General features: G+C 33.6%; 1 protein-coding gene across 1 annotated transcript in view; it reads left to right on the top strand.

The window, feature by feature from the left end:
• Positions 1–2,050: 2,050 nt before the first annotated feature.
• The window catches only part of LOC145256355 (uncharacterized), a 218,071-nt gene continuing 200,659 nt past the window's right edge, over positions 2,051–19,462 (top strand). Inside the window, exon 1 of the mRNA XM_080115174.1 lies at positions 2,051–2,214. The gene's annotated coding sequence lies outside the window, so the exon portion shown is untranslated. The remainder of the gene's footprint in view (positions 2,215–19,462) is intronic.

Genomic DNA, 19,462 nt, shown 5'->3' on the forward strand with positions numbered 1-19,462 from the left:
AATAAATTGAGAGCCTTGCCAAGGCTGCTGCAAAGAAGCCGGGCTCTCTCTGTAACCGAGCGTGGATGCGCATATGGCAGGAACAGCAACAGCAGCTAATGTATGCAAATGACTGAGTTGTGTGTGAGGTGACCTCACAACGAAGAAATAGGAAAGAAAAAGATTATAAAAAAAAAAAATAAGAAGGGCAGAAAGAGACACACGTGAGTCAAGAGCGATAGGAAAAGATGCATCCTAAATATGGTAAGACAAAGAGAGAGTGCCACATGTTCAACACGGCAGAGTCTTCTTAAGCACATTGGAGTACGAGAAGTCTTTTTAAAAAGAGATAAGGCATTATTCTGGAAAGTACCTGTGAATAAACGTCTGTTGTTTCAACTGGAAAAAAAAAAAAACGGAGTTGAGTTTTCTCTTGTCTTGGTTTCCTTGCGGCTGTCTGCATACAACATGCGGGTGCTGAGTGTGGACATGTAACGACTACATAACATGTCTACCGTGCTAGAAGTTTAGACATACCTGAGAGTATCTTGTCCCTCTATAAAGCCACTACTTGCCCTGCATGGAGTATTCTTGACTGGTGCATCTGGGATTAGTCTCTCATTCCTAGACAAGGTTAAAAAAAGAGTCGCCAACCTAATATGTCTCGCACTAGCAACCAAACTCTAACCTCTGACCCATCACCGAAATGTGGCATCCCTGTGACTGTTTTACAAATATTTTAATGAAATGTGCTCTGACGAACTCAAAGCACTTGTACCATCTTAACGTAAATACCCGTAACAAACCCGACAAGCAGCAAAATCCCACCCCTACACTGTAGAGATCCCTAGATGCCATAAAACCTTCTACTCAAATAGCTTCTTCACTCAAACTGCTAGACTTTGGAATTCCCTCCTCAGTTTCCCTGACCGTACTGACGTACAGAAATTCAACAGTTATCTTGCTGCCCAACTCCCTACGTAGTATCCCTGTAAATTTGGTCCCAAATAGTAGCCCCTAGCGACAAAGTAGTTCTGTGCCTTGTTTGAGATGAAATAACAGTAAAAAAAAAAAAAATCCAAAGAAAAGAAAGAGTAAAAGTTAGAGTTATCTCCTTTCTTGATTTATTTATATATCGGCCATCTTTATTTTCTCTGTCGCTTTGTTTTGTACGCGTGTTTCGCGTGTTTGATTAAACTTGTTATAGCTCTTGCTTTAAATATTTAACATTGGTTTTTGCTACTGAAAAATGTGAAATTTTAGATTAACGCACTCAATTACTCTCTTAATGAGATTTTACCTTTTTAGGCGATTACATGTGACCACCCTTAAAAACTTTGAAAAAAAAACAAAAACAAAAAAAAACATTATTTTAGAATTTAGAGTGAGGTAGTATACAAATTCAATGTAAAATGATCCCCCCCCCATTGCGGATCATTCTTACTTTTTAGGGCAGTTAACTAATTTTTTTACCAGTAACCCTAAGTCTGAGTGACATGGTCATAAAACCACACGTAATCCTCTAAAAAAGTAAACTCTCGGCAAAAAAAAAAAAAAAAAAAAATGCACAAAATTTATCTCGCATAGAAAAAAATGGTTAATTGCCTAAAAACGCTAGAATGGGGTCTCATTTTGCGTTAAATTTACATGCGAAACTGATCCCCAACTCTAAATTCTAAACCAACTTTTTTTGTTTTTTGGAGGGGCGAGGATAAATAAGGGTGTTATGTTTCAAAATAATAATAAGTTGTCTTCGAACATTGAAACCCCGTCGGGACAAAAAAAAAAAAAAAAAAAAAAAAAAAAAAAAAAAAAAACATTTTCTATAAGTAATTTTTTATCTATCGTTATTGACCATTTTACTTAGCCACGTAATTTTATTTCTGAATTAAAAATTGAACTTTAACTCTAATGTTATGCTTTTATTTAGAAATGGAAGATTTACAATAGAGAGAAAAAAATAAAGATAAATAAATAATTTAAAAAGAAAGATAAATAAATAAATAAATAAAGGAAAAAGCTTTTCGCGGTGTGGGAGAGGAGGGGTGCGAGCACTTGTTGGGCTCCTCTCACTGCGACGACAACAACAACAACAGTCGTAAGAAAATTTTTACAACTAACAACGACCAGCATGACAGATGTTAGCAAATTCGACTTTATAAACGAAAACTTAAATTCCCGACTGAAACTCAGGATTTACCACAGAACAGTAATCCCTCTTGCCATTCTTGTCGGGTAAGAAAAACATTAATCTGAAAAAAAAAAAAAAAAAAAAAAAAAACTTTTTGAAACTGATTTTTAAAAGTTCTCAATAATCCCACCAGTGTCCATTTCGGCGTTTTATTCAATTTACAGCAATAACACGTTTGATTAGTTATTAAATATCGTTTATTATTATTATTATTATAATATAATATATATAAATATAAAAAATAATGTATATTACTGTTCTAATAACAAGGCAGAATTTTAATTTATTGTATATTTACTTTTATAAAACTTTTCGGTGCTCTGTGCTGCTCACAGTAGTGCACTTACTGATCCGCGCTATCTTTTTTAAATCGTATTTCTAAGTTTAATTAAAGTTTTATGATGTTTTTTGTTTTGTTTTTTATTCAATTGTAAGGTTAAAGTACATAATAGGTACAAAACACCCTCTCCTTCCCATGTTAAGAATGGCTTTTAAAATAATGTCATTATTTCAGCACGGATCAATAAGTGCACGCGAGTACCAACCTTTCTTTTTTATTATTAAAACAATACTTAAAAAGCGTCACTGTTTTTTTAATTTCTTGTAACTTTTTATTTTGCTTTATAAACTAAAAACTTCAGTTTTAAATTGATTTTAAATTAACAGATTTTAAAAATGTCTTTTATGTTAAGTATAAACTATTAGTAAACTTAACTTAGTGTTAAGTTTCGATGTTAATGTAGTTTTTAGTAACTGTTTGTCTTAAAATGTACTCTGCTTAGAAAGCCAGAAATTCTGACTTTGTTGTCGTTCAATCGGAGTATAGAGGCCGTTAAAATAACTCCTTATCTCGCTCGTGTTTTCTCATGTTTTTTTGTTTTTGCGCGAATTAAATTGTTGGTAAATTTTTTTTATGGGTTTATTTTCAATCCTGAAATAAAATTCTAATGTACGTTTTAAAAATGTTAAATCTCAATTTAATTCAGTAATTTAATCGCTTGCGGCCATGTCTTTTTTTTTTTTTTTTTATCTATAGCAAAAAAAAACAACCCTCCCCCCCAAAAAAAGATGGGCATTTTTGCAGTTAAGACAACAAAACGAAAAAAAAAAATGTATGAATCAAACTAAAGGCAACGTAAGCTACTCTTCTACTTATGTAGATAACTTTTGTGTTTTAACTTATTTTAAAGCGTTTACTTTGAAACAAAAGTAGTATCTAATCTAAAGTTAGAACAAAAACAAAAATGACTGATAACTAGATGGTCATATGGAGTCGCGATAATATCCCCAAAATCTAAAATTAAACAAAATATTGGCAGAACGTTACATTTTGTCACGATTAGTGACATTGATTAGATGGGGGGGGGGGGTTCTACCAGTATTTTTAACTTTCGATTTTTGTGCAATTATGGAGACTCGCCAGACAACTATCTAATGTCAGCTGTTGTTCTTGTTTTGATTTAAGATTCTACACTATTTTTTTTGTTTCAAAGTAAATAAGCACTTTAAAATAAGTTAAAACAAAATAGACTTACCCAGGTAAAGCGAAGAGTAACTTAACTTGCCTTTTTGACCACTTTTTCGGAAATCGATTTTTAGCATGGGGAATGGGCTTTGTTAACTATTCTGTACTTTTCATCTAACAATTTAATAAACCAGATACCGCAAAAATTGAATTTAACTTGAAAACTGGAAACCAACAAATAGCACGGTCCGTAAACTACAAAATTATCGTTCTTGTTAGTTGACAAATCCATTTTTTTTTTTTTAAATATCATTTTAAGCAAAAAAAAAAAAATCACATAATTGTCATGCCGAAAATATTAACATATCCAAAAATTACGAAATTCATTAAATAGAACAACTGGTTTTGTTTGTTTGTTTGTTTGTTTGTGTGTTGTTGTTTTTTTTTTTTAAGTCCATCCATCGACGAGCCCCATCCATCCATCGCTATATGGACAACAAACGGTTAACTGCACTGGTTGTCAACCTGTTTATTCGGGAAGCCATTCTTAATATGGGGAGGTTGAAAATAAAATGCCTTTCGGAATACCCCTCCACCTCCCCATGTTAAGAACGGCTTTCGGAATAAACAGGTTGGATAACCAGTAGTGCACACTGCACATTGACCCAACAAACATTAGTCATAAGTAATCTTCTAAAATAATCGTTCCGAGTTATGTCCTCTGCGTGTAGATTCTTACTGTCTACTTAATGTCTAAGAAAAATGCAATTTTACCCAATTTTCCGTAAAAATTCTAACTGTAAGTAACTTTCTACTCTATGAATTTTCGTAATTTTTGGATATATTACTATTTTTGGCATGACAAGTAAGTACGTAATATTAATTTTTATTTTATTTTTTGTCGACTCTATTTTAACAAGTTCCGAATTATCTACCAAAATTTCTGCCCCCCCCCCCTCTTTCCAATAATTTTGATGTGTGTGTATAAGAGGAGGTGGGACATAACAAGGGCCGCTATTTTATAGTCTAGGGCAAAGTTAGATACAAAGTCAAGCGGACCTAAACGAGCTCCCTCACCTCGTCGTAAAATTAATTCTTTTTCACGTTTTCTTGTTTTTTTTTCTGCGGATTATTGTTAAGACTTAACTTTCGTATTAGCAGGTATTTTTAAAAAGTTTACTTAATGATTTTTAACATGGATCACTTTAAAATTATAACGTTCTATTAAATTGATACCCCACTTTTCAGCCAATCCGCAAAACTCTCCCTATTAAGCTATTTTTGTGGTGTAAAAAGAAAAATTGTCACTTCTACCCACTATTAGAAATTTTGCAATTGATAAATGCAATTTTCAGTAAAAAAAAAAAAAAACAATAGTTTCTATTTTTTTTTTTTTATCAATTCTAATAAATTATGTTAGCTTCCAAATTATGCAATCGAAATTGCTTAAATATTACTGATTTATTAGAAAAACAATTTTACTCGTGTTAGGTGAAGAATTGCGACCATCCTGTTAAAATCGAAACGGAAAATTACTTCCCTTTTTAAACTCTCCTGTATCTTCCATAAGCAAATACGATTGTTTTCTTCAAATTCTATTTTCTTTAATAAGTAATTTTCTATTTTATCGATTTTCGTAATGTTTGGATATAATCATCTTAAAAATACAAGGAATACGTAGACACGGTTGTTTTCATGTGAAATTCAGTTTTATGATTTCCGAAATTTCGTTCCCATAGTGTAGAAGAACCGAAAAATTTAATAGAACATTATAATTGTCCGAAATCTATTTATTATTTTATTTTTTTTATTATTTCCACATTCTTGTTGAAAAAGCCACAATCACCAAAGCATAATTGACCCATTTTTCTTTTATGGATGGTCAAAACTGCCACAATTATATTTTCTTACTCCCCCCCCCCTCAAAAAAATAAATAAATAAAATAAATAAATAAAATAAATAAATAAATAAAAAAGAAGGAAAGTCCACGTTGCGATAATACGTAGTGTTTGTATTGTCACTCCTTTAAATACACACACACATACGTTTCATTCATTCAAATTCATGTTACAATGACAAGATATGCAAAAAAAAAAAAAAAAAAAAGAATGGGTCACAGAACCGGTTGTTGGACAAAAAAAGTTCACATCAAAAGTCAATGACATGAATTTAGAGTTGTCTCCCTTGGGTTTAGTCGAATATTTAATAAAAAAACAACTTTTCTTTGACTTTTATCTGTATATTAATACGATAGCGTGTGTTATTTTCTGTGTCACGCGTACATCCGGGTCGTTTATTATGTACTTTCATTTCTTGTCATGTATTTTATTTTTTTTATTTTTAAACCTGGTTTATCAAGAATTCTTCATGTTGGTATTATTTTACTCTAAGACCCGTCTCACATTTGTATAAAACTTTTTTTTTTTGTGTGTAGATTTCGGTGTGCTTAAAAAGAATATAACTGTTTTCGTCGCAAATTTACCGTTTGCGTGGTATGAACCCCCTGAACCCTGGGACTATTTTCCGCCATTTTCGTTTACGCTACACGGTAGTGTTTTCTTACATAAGTTTGCGCGCACACGAGCGTAATAAAGTGACTAGTCACATTGCGGAGTAATCTTTAGTGGACATTACGAATCTAGGTACCTCCAAAACAATGTGAAAAAAAGAAAGCATGATTTCGTGACGTTAGACTTGTGTTAACTATACGAACTATGGAAAAGTAGAAGCGACTTAATGATTTTTTAAAACCTTTGTTTATCTTCTTCAAACTGCAATTAATAATTAATCTTTGTTATAATTTTGTTAGGTTTTAAGATTTACACAGTTTAATGATTAATAATATTATAAACATTTGTATATTAAATATGGAATACGGTTTTACTGAATGTTCATTTGGTTACCTACGGGGTTCCATATTTTGTTCAGTAAAAAGAGACAAACAAAATATGAGGGGGGGGGGGCTACAAAATGCTGATATGTGCAATAATATTTTCAAATTGGTTTTAATCTGTCGATAAAATAGCTGACAAGAGCCATGTTTATATCAAAACTTAATAAAAAAAATTAAACAATTAAAAATCTGTTGTAACGGAATGTTTTGAAATAATGGAATTTTAATTGTTTTAATCTTTTAAAAATTAATGTTTACAAAGTTTCTTTTTCTTGGCAATTCAACTGATTATAGTATATATTAATTCGAAAAAACGCTATTAAAAAAAAAAACATTAAATTTTTTTTAATTGCAACTTCAAGTAAAATTTTAGTTCAATACGTGTATTTAATTTAAAAAAAAAATGTTTTACTTATTTGAACTCTTATGGTTTTTTTTGGGGGGGGGCACACTAAAAAAAAGTTCCCCTCGTATATTTTACGGAAACTGCATTTATATGTAATTTCATTCTAAAATGGATAAGTATCGAAAATTTCACGAAAATCTGACCATTAGTTGATTTTGCTAGATTTATTAAACACGGGTATGTTTTCACGTTCGAAATGCTTACTACATGGGAACGTTATTTTAAAGCGTCAATTATGTAAACACGATTTTGGTCTCGTAATTTCATTATTTTCGTACGATAAATTTTTTTATTTATTTTTTTATTTTTTTTTAATAAATTATTACTAACCGCTAGACTCTGGAATTCCATTCCAGATCCCTGCTTCCCCAACAGTACTGACGTGCAGAAGTTCAAGTGTAACGTGAACCGACACCTTGCTGCCCAAATCCCTACATAGTACCCCAGTAGTTGTTGCCCCTGATAGTAGCCCCCTACACCAAAGTGGCAATTTGCCTTGTTTGGGGTGAAAATGTAATTTAAAAAAAAAAAAAAAAAAAAAAATTTTGCCCTTATTTTAAATGGTAGAAAAGTTATATTGATAATATTAATTTGTAATAGTTACATCGTTTTACATATAGGGGGGTTAATTCTGTGGTGACTTTTGAAGGTGCCTATAAATAACGAAGTTTAAAAAAAATGTGGTTAATTTTTTTTTTTTTTTTTTTTTTACGTAGTTTTTAATGCTTTTTAATTGATATAAAAATTCAATTTTCATGAGCGATTTACGAGAACATTTATGTTTTTCGTTTTATTTAATAATTATAGAGCTTGTATAGCTTAACGGGTGCTTCTGCAGTTTAATTAACTGTTTTTCCACATGTAACGGCTGCAGCCGCCACTGCGAGAAATTCCATATACAACCCACCATCTTTCTTGTTTAGGCCGGCCACACAGTTCTAGTAGCCGGTCTGTGATTGACTAATTTTGAACGAGTCAAGTAAATTGCTTGGCGCCCCCTTTTTGTATAATGCTTTTAATTTGTAGTCTAACAGAAATTCGGTATCGGGATAGACTCAACACAGCGGCTCTCTCTCGTGGGAGCCAAGACAATTCCTTCATGAACACCAAACAGTTGGTGAACGAAGGCCACATCTCTACAAGCAGAGACAACTTATTGTTGTATTTATCCTAATTGAGGATGACATTCAAGAACTGTTCTGCATGTTTATTTTCCAAATACTGGATCTTATCTCATTCCATCTTGAGTCCCAAGGGGCTCACATTATGCCTAATTATAGTCGCCATCATTCCCACAGAGTTTACCATGAACATCCATGGATCCTTATGAACTATATTCCGACAATAGGAATTCGAACTAAAGGCTCCATGCGTATGGAAGCAAATCATGCCACCGTTTTGCAAAGGACTTTCACTGATGTTACGTGTGAATAAATTTTGAGTTTGAAAGGTATGGCTTTTGTATTTGTGGAATTTATTTGCTTCTGCAGGGAGGAAATTGAGATGCGAGACAAATTTCTCACACCACAAAACCGCCCCCCCCCAATGTAAACAGAATTTGTGTGAAATGATAAACAGTACTCTGTTCGATAAATGTCGGCGCGTGACTTGTGGAAAAACTAATTAAACTGCAGAAGCACCTGTTAAGCTATACAAGTTCTATAATTGGATACTCCCCCCCCCAATAAAACGAAAAACAAAAGTATGTTTTTGCAAACCGCTCATGACTGACATCATTATTTTTACTATTAAATGAGGTGAAAACTACTTTTTTTTTTTTTTTTTTTATGAAAAGTATTTCTTGTAACTTAAAATGTCCGCCATGTATTTATGCGCCTTGTGAAATGTCACGTGACTACGCGAACCTACTTTTCAGTAAGAAACCACTTGTACATAACTAAACGAAGGCAGTGAAATGGCGAAAATAGTCCCAGGGGTCAGGGGTTAATACCATGCAAACAGTAAATTTGCGACGCAAACGGTTATCATATTCTTTTGAAGCACATGGAAATCTACAAAAATATTTTTCTATACGAACGTGAGACGGGCCTTAAAGTAAAATTTTACTCATAAGTTTTGGTTTGTTTTGATTATAATTGATGGCGCTTCAGTAATCTTTCTTCTTTTTAAATAATTTTATCAAGAATTCAAGTTTTGGTTTCTGTTTCGATTATGGCTGAAGGAACTCAAGTGAAATATATATATATTTTGTTTTTCATAAGTTTTTAATTCGGTTTTGATTCCCGCTAATGAATTTTTTTTTTTTTTTTTTTAATCGCAACTTTATCTATGAAAGTGACCGTGTCTGTGTGTGTGTACACATTTACCTACGTAATAACTCTGACAATTTTAAGTATACAGACTCGAAATTTGATATACAAAATGGGAAAATCTGTGATCGGTTTTCGGCCAGAAATTTGGCTGTTAAGGGGTCAAAGTTCAACGATTTAACCCTTTGAGAGCTCTACCAAACTCCTCCGACAATTTTGGGTCTAAACACTTGAAATTTTAGATAAAGGTTCCTTGGACACGGATCTAACTTAATAACTTTATTTGAGCCCAAAACAATAAATTTTAAGGGGTCATAATAGGGGGGGGGTCAAAGTTTAAAAAATTGACCCTTTTTTTGCTCAGCATACACGTCCAAACACCCGGGCAACGCCGGGCACCCATGCTAGTAATATATAACAATCGATAGAACACTAACTCTATAATAATATATACGAAATCTGCGAGAATTAAAATATATTTATACTTTACGACCCGGTTTGCAGTTTAACAAAAAAGCTAGCGTGTCCATTTACACTGAACATCTACAAAATGCCAACATCAATATTTTACATATGAATTAGTTCCCTGTGGAATTTCCACAGGTTCCACTAGCACAAATAATATGAATAAATAGGCTGTTGTCATCCTTTCTTCGTCTTTCACTCCAATCAAATAAACGTCCCCCCACGCTTAATAAAAAAAACAAAAAAACTGGACGCAAAGGCTAATTTTTTTTTTTTTATTATTCTGTCCGTTTTTGTCCATCTTATCTACTTCTACTTAACCTTTCATTCCAATATATGATATTGCTTTCTCTCACAACTGCATTTTTTCAAAGTCATATGGATATTTTTTTATTTTTGAAATTGTAACTTTATAATATATAAAAATTGATAGAACATTAATTCTATAATAATATATACAAAATCTGCAAGAATTAAAATATCATATTTAAGCGTACTTTACGATCTGCCTACACCGGGCGTCTTTGTTAGCTTAGATAAATACTTTTGCAGTTTTAACAAGAGTTACAATACTATCAGAGCGTCTCTATTTACGGCTTGAATGTCAACATCAATATTTTACATATGAATGAGTTCCCTGTGGATGCCCCACTAGTTGTTGCCGAACTAGATACATTTAGGGTGCTAGATTGAAACACGGGTTTTATCAAGGGAAGATTGTAGCAGAAACAAATGGAACTTTTTTCTTCCTCGAATCAATGCATTGCATCTCCCTTGTGCTATTTGGCCACATATTGATCAATCAGGGGTACGGCGCATTGATCCTTCCTATACCCCAATGAAATCGGCCAGTATCCGGTTTGAAGAAGAACAGAACAACTCGTGTTTACTGAGAGAGACACCAAACAGAACGGACCTCCCTTTTCTTCTCTCTCTCTCTCCATCTACCTCGGTGATTTCTAACGGTATCGACGATTCCACGGGGAATAACTACGCGATAGCACCAGGTAGCCGGAGTCCAGCTTTTGACAAAGAACATATCACATTCTCCTTAATAAACCTTTTCTGTGTTACATTTTATGAAGTTGTTGTGTTCGTCATTTCAGAAGCTTGTATGGAATTATTTATTTTATTAGGTTGTGCCCTAAAAGCATTACAAACCCTAAAAGATGACTAAAATACAATTTTTCACTAATTGTCTTCGAAAACTGTTTTCATTAATATTTAATTTTCTCCCTTATTGTGTTTCGTAAATTTTGGATATTTTAATTATGGCGACATGACAATTAAGTAGATACTATTAATTTTTACTTGAAATTCAATATTTCGATTTTTATTAATGAACACAATTTTCGAAGACAACTAAAAAGTCAATTTTTGTTAATTATCTCTCTTAGATAATTACCGTGGGTAATCGCGCATAAAGGGAAATCCTTACTTTCAAACACACCGGGAGGTGGCGCCTGCGTCTGTCAATTGAGATATGGAAGCACAGAATGGGTACGAATCCAGTAGATGATATTGGCGAAACATTTATTTTTCAGCAATATCATCTACTGGATTCGTTGGATTCGTATTATGTTGTTTGAATTTATTTTATTTTTTTTAAACATGTGAAATATTCACATGTTTAAAACTTTGAAAACTATTTTCTGTCCCACATTCACCTTTTTTGAAACAGCTAAAACTCAAAAAAAAAAAAAAAAAAAAAAAAAAAAAAAAGTGGGTGCTAATGCACTTATTGATCCCCGCTATTTTTTTTTTTTTTTTAATAGTACTTTCAAGTTTAAAGTTTTTTTTATGAAATGGTAAGGTTACAAAACACCCTCCCCTCCTCATGTAAAGAATGGCTTTCTAAATGTTATTTCAGCACAGATTAAAAAGTGCACTAGTACCAAAATATGTGGCACAATTTTTTTCATGTTTCTGTAAATATATTTTTTAAATATTAACTTAAACATAGTTATTTGAAAATATGTGTGATAAGAAAAATTAATTGATAAAAAGTTTGTGTATTATATTTTTATAAGAGGGGTGAAAAAACAATATATTTGAAAATTTGTACCCATTTTGTGCTCCCCTACCTCAATTGACAGACGCGGGCGCCACCACCCGGCATGTTTGAAAGTTAAGGTCTCCTTTTGTGCGCGATTACCAACCAGTGTTTCAAATTAACGTCACATTTGATGCTTGTTAAGATAGTATAGTCGACAGATCGATTTAAAAAAAAAAAAAAAATTTTTTTTAATATGAATTCAGTAAAAACAACAGTACTTACTTAATTCCCATGTTGAAAACAGTAACATATCCAAAAATGACAAATTCCTCGAGCAGAAAATTAAGTAATTTTTATGGAAAATTGTATTTTTCCTAGATGTAAACGCCTTGAAGATTGCGAATACAGGGATCATACTTATCTCGCTTTTAGACACATTAAATGGCTGACGTACTTTTCAACCCATAACGATAGACTTTAGTGCTTCTATACTATAATAACGAATAGTGCTTCTATACTATAATAACGAAAAACTACTGAATTTCAAGTAAAACAAATAGTACTTACGTCATTGTCTTGTCTCAAATAGTAACATATCCAAAAATTACAGAAAACTATAAGGTATGTATATATATATATATATATATATATATATGGCAATTAAGCTACACTGAATATTCCACGTTTAATCCACTCTAGTATAAGCCTGAAGAAGTCTGGAAGTGATCTTAGTTAAGTTTTGTCTCAGAATACCCCCGATAATCGAAACCATTATTTTAATTTATCTATTGTCGGTAAAGCCATATTTTTTCCATGTCGTCGCTTAGCAACAATGATAGAACAACGGGCCGTGAAAATTCTACTGTAGGAAGTGTTTTTTTTTTGTTTTTTTTCCCCCCATGACGTGGTCTGTAGGTTCGAACCATGCACGTAAGTTTCTTGATGCTTTTTTCGTCAACTGGAAAGAAGTTTATCTTTTCTCTATCTACTCTACTTATATATAAAAGGCACTTTGTAAGTTCGTTCCTTATAGGCTCCAAAACGGCTGGGCCGATTTTTTTAAAATTTACCACACATATAACTTATGTACCTGGGAGTGTTTTTGGATAGGTTTTGTATCGGAATACCTCTAAGTATCAACAATCGATGATCAAAGAAATTTCATTAAAAGAAACGGTCCAATTTTTGTCAAAGTTAACACTTATGCAGCCTACCAACATAATTGTATTCAAGAAGTTTTATCACCACAAGCAGAATGGTTCGACTTATAAAATCAACAGTAGGTTCTTTGATAAGACAGAGGCGCATTCAAAATGAACGCTTCTGTTTAGAGTATAATTGGACCATTGTACTTGACTTTTCATTTTAAACTTCAAGTCATTTTATAAAATGAAAAATAATTTTATAAAAAATCAAGTGGGTTCTCTACAGTGCAATGTAGACTACAATAAATTATGGACTATGATGACCCCCCCCCCACAATCCATGTATGACATTACACTCGCTGTCATTTTAAAAAAATTTTTTTTTTTAGGGGCACTTATAAACCATAATACTCGAAATTGATCCATGAAAATGGTGGGATCCTTCTACCACTCCAGTAGATATCTCACTCCTGATGCAATTCTCTACCTATATAAAAGCCAAGTACATCCAATGATGGAGTACTGTTGCCACATCTGGGCAGAGTTCAAAATAAACTTTGTAGCTTAGTGGTGGATGCCCTTTTCTCTTCCCTGCAACCGCTTTCCCACAGATAAGACGTTGCGAGCCTTCTCTGCTTTATCATTATTTTCATGGCAAGTGCTCGTCTGAGCTCCAATCTATGGTCCCCCCCCCCTCGCCAGATTTTCATGAAAAACCACTATCAATAATTTCCCCCACTCTTTATCTATGCCTAAACCTAAATCTAAATTCCATGAACAAAGCTTCTTTCTTGAAACTGCACGCCTGTGGAACTCTCTTCCATTTGCCTGCTTTCCAGCTGACTACGATTTGTCTTCAAGTCCAACGTAAACAAGTTCTTGATGAACCGTCCCCCTAAGTAATCCAATTTACAAAATTTCACCTACTTATGATTACTATGCTATAATCCCATTGACTACTGTACACTAATCGACCCTTATCCTCGAGTGACCGCTGGGCCTTGATAACTGGTGACTTCTATGTAAAAAATAAATAAATAAAAATAAATAAATAAAAAGTAAACTTTACTTCTAGCCAAAACTTTTTTCATCCTATCCATGAATATAAAGTCTTAACAAAGGGGAGAGGGGTAGGGTGAGGACTTTTAGCTACTCCCACTGGGATTATATGCTCTTAAAGCTGTTAACCAATGGCCTAGAAATGGGATCATTCATGTTTGCATTAAATTTATCTGTGAAACTAATCCTCGCTCTAAATTGTAAAATAAGTTTTGTTTGTTTATTTTCTATAGGATTTATCTGAGAAAATTTTTTAAAATTTTTATTTTATTTTATGCAGAACGATCAGTTTTCAATATTTCTGTTGGTGCTTGATGACAATTCCGTTTAATGAACATAATTCCAACACGGCCATCCTACAACTTTCATGATTGAACTAGCAATATCGTGCATTTATGGTTTGTGACTAAAAACCTGCTGCACTACTGATTTCATTCGCAATGTCATCTTTTCAATACCTAAAACAGATCTTTATACATCTGTCTTTTATCGTCCTTGTTTAACGCAGATGCTGCTCTTTGCCATCGCAATTTCATCTAGTGGTTGCAATACAAATGAAGTTTCTTTTTATGGGGTCATGTCTCATTAGCATTGCTTCCTGAAGAGAACTAATCTGAAAACCTTGGTTTTCTCTCACTGAAAAACATGGCGTCATTTGTCATAGCGTTCAACTGTTTTGTCTACCGCTTGACCTGTTGCTCTTGCCTCATCAATCTTTTTACATTCAACCATGTAAAAAATGCTATTTTACAGATCTGGGTTATCCTCATGCACTTGATGCAATTCCTATCATAAATTCACACGAGCTAATCTAATTGCTACTCAGGTAAGGTCCTTAATACGTAATGCACCTATTCGTGTGATATCGCTCCGTATCTGTACCTTTCACTTGTTTTAATTTATGCTACCTTGTTAAATCAACGTTAGATTTTTCATGTGACGCACAGGTTCTTTATATTTTATTTCGCTTCAGCATTTTTCTGGAAATACTTTTTCTGATTAAGAAACAGATTAAAAGGAATAATAGTTGGATCTACCGCTCCTGATGTAATCCTCTACGTGTACGAGAGCCAAGTACATCCCGAGATGTATAGTACTGTCGCCATATCTGGGCAAAAGCTGCTCAGCACACTATTTCCTGCCCTGACATGTTAAGGTGACATGTTAGGGTGACATGTTAAGGTGACATGTTGCAAAAATCTCTTTAAAATCTACTTCTCCCTATTTCCTCTTTACCTCAGAAAAGACGTTGCAAGTTTATTTCTGCTCTGAGCTTCAGTCTGTGATCCCTCCTCCACAGCAGCATAGACATAAAGAATGCGCCACTCGTTCTGTTGTTGAGCATCATTCATTCATTTATTTAAAATGAACCAAATGATTATTGTTGGCATTCGTTTCCACAATATCTTTCTAATTAGAATTCTTCCTAGAAAGACATTAGATACTTAAGGAAGTAACCACATAAAGGTTGCCAACATCCCTAAATGGAAGAGTTTTCTGTAGAACAAGCTGGATTTGAACCTAGCACACTCTGCTTGTCATTCGATGTCATTAACCACTACGCCACGTCACCTCTAGTCATCATTGCTGGTTGTGATTTATATGCTGATTAAGACTGATTGAAACCATTTTGTTGTGCTTCCCCAATTAAGGAGGGGGGGAGGAGTTTTAAACCTCCAAAATGTGCATTTACCCTGACCCCTCTTAAACCAACGAATCCAATTGCTATTTTTTGCTCACCACGTGATACTGTACGATGACTTTACTGTTTTTCAATTATGTCACTTCTGTTCACGCTAACACGATCTAATATTACACCAAAGCTGAGCTAATCAAGATTTGTTTCCTTTTTTTTTTTTTTAATGTATCTTTTGGTCATACAAAATACATGTTAAAATATTCCTTAGGTTTTGAGATTGTTTTTTCTAATCCATTTAATCCATGTCCTAATTAGTTGTAATTTGCAATTAGCATAAAATCTGTTCTCGCTAAACGCTTTCTCACATCCGAAGCTATTCTTTATCTTTACAAATCTACTATCAAACCATGTATGGAGTTGTCGTATTTGAGCTGGTTGAGTCTGTGTCCCATTTGAAGGTTTTTGATAAATTGCAGAAACGTATCTAATTTGATTGACTCACACACTTTCTGCTTCACTGCAGCCTGTGATATTGCTAGTCTTTCCTTTCTTATGGCATATGTTCCTCAAAGTTGTCTGATCTATTCCCTGCTTCCTTTGTTCCAGCTCGTTTGACTCGATTATCTAGAGGTCTTCATCAATGTGTTGTTTTAATACCTCGTTGTAATACAGCTTCCTATTCCAGTAGCTCCTTTTTCAAGAACTGGATGTCTTCAAGTCCAATGTTAACAAATTCCTAATGAACCGCCCCCTTAATTAAACACTTCATCAAATCTCCACACTAATGTAATGTACTTGCAATAACCCTTATCCCTGAGTGGCTTCCAGGCCTTGATAAGTGGTGATCACTGTGTAAAAAAAAAAAATTAAAAAAAAAAAAAAAAAAACTGCAACGTTGTGGAACTCTTCTGGCTCACTGTTTTCTTTCTACTTAAAGCCTTGGTTTTCTTCAATACTAAGGTTGCAATAACCAGCTTTCGTTCTTGTTAGCTCCGTACATCAAGTGGCTTCATGCCTTTTCTTGAGCGATTGCCATACAAATAAACTCGCAAAATCACCCGTCTCTCCTATGTTTTATCTGATTCTCATCTTTTCTGTCTATTGCTTGACCGCCACACATTGCTTTTATTTTTTACGGTATCTGTTTATTAGCAGTCAAAGGCAATAAAACCAACTATAAAACAGGAGATTGAAATGGTCTATTATAAACAATAGGAAATATTGCTACAAGTATTTATACTATTTAACTCGTAGGAAGGGAATATAAGGAATAAATGAATTTTGGATATTAGCTCTTTATTTTTGAAAATTTAACTTTTTAAATGTTTCAACCTCGGTTCAATGTATACAGACTTAATTTATATTCAGTTTTTTGTTTGGTATAGGGATAAATATTAAATATTGAATGGATGTTGTTATAATTTATATTCAGTTTTTTGTTTGGTATAGGGATAAATATTGAATGGATGTTGTTATAATTTATATTCAGTTTTTTGTTTGGTATAGGGATAAATATTAAATATTGAATGGATGTTGTTATAATTTATATTCAGTTTTTTGTTTGGTATAGGGATAAATATTAAATATTGAATGGATGTTGTTATGATGGTGTTCATACTAGTTCGGTTAAACCAACTTATTTCCTGGCTTGCACAACCTCCTGAATCCTGCAGGCCTGTGCTGCATGTTGCTTCTTAGCAAGGTCACATGAGATGGCTAACCAATGTGATTCCAACTGTTGAAGGTCGACCCCTGTGGATCCCTTTCGGCTCAACTAAGTCTTTGTTGATGTTTTTTGAGCTCTTTAGCTGTCATCTGATATGCTTGTGACACTCACGCAGGGAGGATTGCATCACGAATTAGCTCTCCCTCTGGCTGATGAGCTGTATTAAAGACCTCATTACTCTAGGAGAGATGACAGACTTTAGATTGAGGTGTTGGTGGAGATCAACACTTGGGTACATGATCAACCTGCCATTATTCCTATGCAGAATACCAAATCCAACGGCAACTTCGTAAGGGACAGAGGATCAACAGAAAACCAATGAAATGTGAATTAAATTATTATTAATCAACTCTCTAATAAGTTTTGCAGCAGGTTCTTGAGGTCGATCACTTTGTAGCCGCATCAAAGTATTTCTTTTGGTCTATGATGGGAAGGGTGGGCATCCTCCCATGCATTACTTTCTCTTTTGAGAAGGGGAAGTTGATTTAGTGCTGATTGCTTGATGCATAATACGATAACACCCAGGTTTTATTAGCATTGCGGTGTTTAAGATCATCATCATACAACATAGTCATGTTGACACACAGGTTCTTGTTCAATCACTGTAATTAAGGGACATTGAGTCTGGTTAGTAGAAAATGAGTGCCCATTTGGAAATACTAAGTGTTGTATATGGGAGAACGTCGACACCTCCCTACAAAAAACAATGCAAAACCAAACCACTCAAAAAAAAAAACACACACACAAAAAAAAAACACAACAAAAAAACACAAAAAAACAAACAAAAAACACACCACGTAACATCATTATTTCTCCTCGGTCGATATATTTACATTTGACTGATTGAATTCCCTAGGAAGTTTCTCCTTTGGGTCGAGCTGATGACATACTACAAACATTAAATTACTATATAGATAAATTATAGATATGCTGATTTAATGTTTGTAGTATGCTATCACCTATTCTTTTTAATAAATAGGATCTCCCGATCACCAAAGATGCGATGTAAGAAAAAAAAAAATGTCGATGTTGGGCCATGTGTGAGACTAAAATGTACCTTCTTGGCTTTTTGGTTAAGATCCAAAGGTAGTATCTGTTCTGTCTAAAGATGGTATTATGATATCATGGGGTTTCCCTTTGATTCGGGTGTCCATACAATGGAAAATGTTGGACTCCTATAAGGATACTGGAGATAAACTGTAATAATCAGTATTACAAACTTTATTATGAATGCAAACAAAAAATAATAAAGACATTCATGAAATACACCTGAACATTCTGAAATAGAAAGTATGGGGAGACTCTTTCAAAACCCGGAAATATACAGTAGACGAACGAACAACATATGAAAGTAATAAAGACACGGCACACAATGGTAACTTTCAAAATTAAATTCATTACAAAAAAATAAACTATGATAGGGAAGGGATGAGGTTAAATAAGATAAAAAAAAAAAAAATTATGATGGGGAAGGGGTTTCTTACTCTAATATCCAAAAAAAGGAAATGCCAACGAGAAATATAATGATACAAAAAAATACATCAATATCAACAAATACAATGGCAAAATGAACTCCTTGATTTAATATATGAGAGAGACATATTCATAGAGACAACTTAGTTTTTTTTTTTTTTTTTTTTTTTTTTCTGTGTGAAGTTTAACCTTCATTTTATTCGCTTCGGATTACAGTTTGTAACATGCGGTATTCCTATGTAGTATTCATCCAATATTTCAGTTGTTTTTGGAGTGCTGTGTCCTTTGTGCTTGTGGAGTTAACATTCTATATTTTGATGATGCCGGCTCGTTCTTCCAGGTATTATCTCTTTTCTGTCATTGTTGATGGAGGGAGGGGTCGACATCAGTTCGTTCTGTCGTTTGGTGGAGTGGAAATTTTTCCACGTCCGCTCGGCATGACGCCTCGGCAGGGTGTGTCTTGTACCAAAATTGTCTCTTTTCCCCTCTCTCTCTTCTATACATTTCTTACCCCTCTTTTTTATTTGTTGCTTAGCAACTAGCAGGGGTCGGAAAGTGTGTCGTTGACCGGGTCACCTGCCAACTTGCGAACTTGTCTTCTAAACGTCTTTCTCACCTCTCTTTCTTCTAAACGTCTTTCTCACCTCTCTTTCTTCTAAACTCTTTAGCCTCTCTCTCTCTCTCTCTCTCTCTCTCTCTCTCTCTCTCTTTTTCTTCCATGTTCATTTTGCCTGGGTGACAAAATATAAAAACA

The sequence above is a fragment of the Euprymna scolopes genome, chromosome 32 (genome assembly GCF_053919585.1).
Source record: "Euprymna scolopes isolate OS-2025 chromosome 32, ASM5391958v1, whole genome shotgun sequence".
NCBI classification, from domain to species: Eukaryota; Metazoa; Mollusca; class Cephalopoda; order Sepiida; family Sepiolidae; genus Euprymna; species Euprymna scolopes.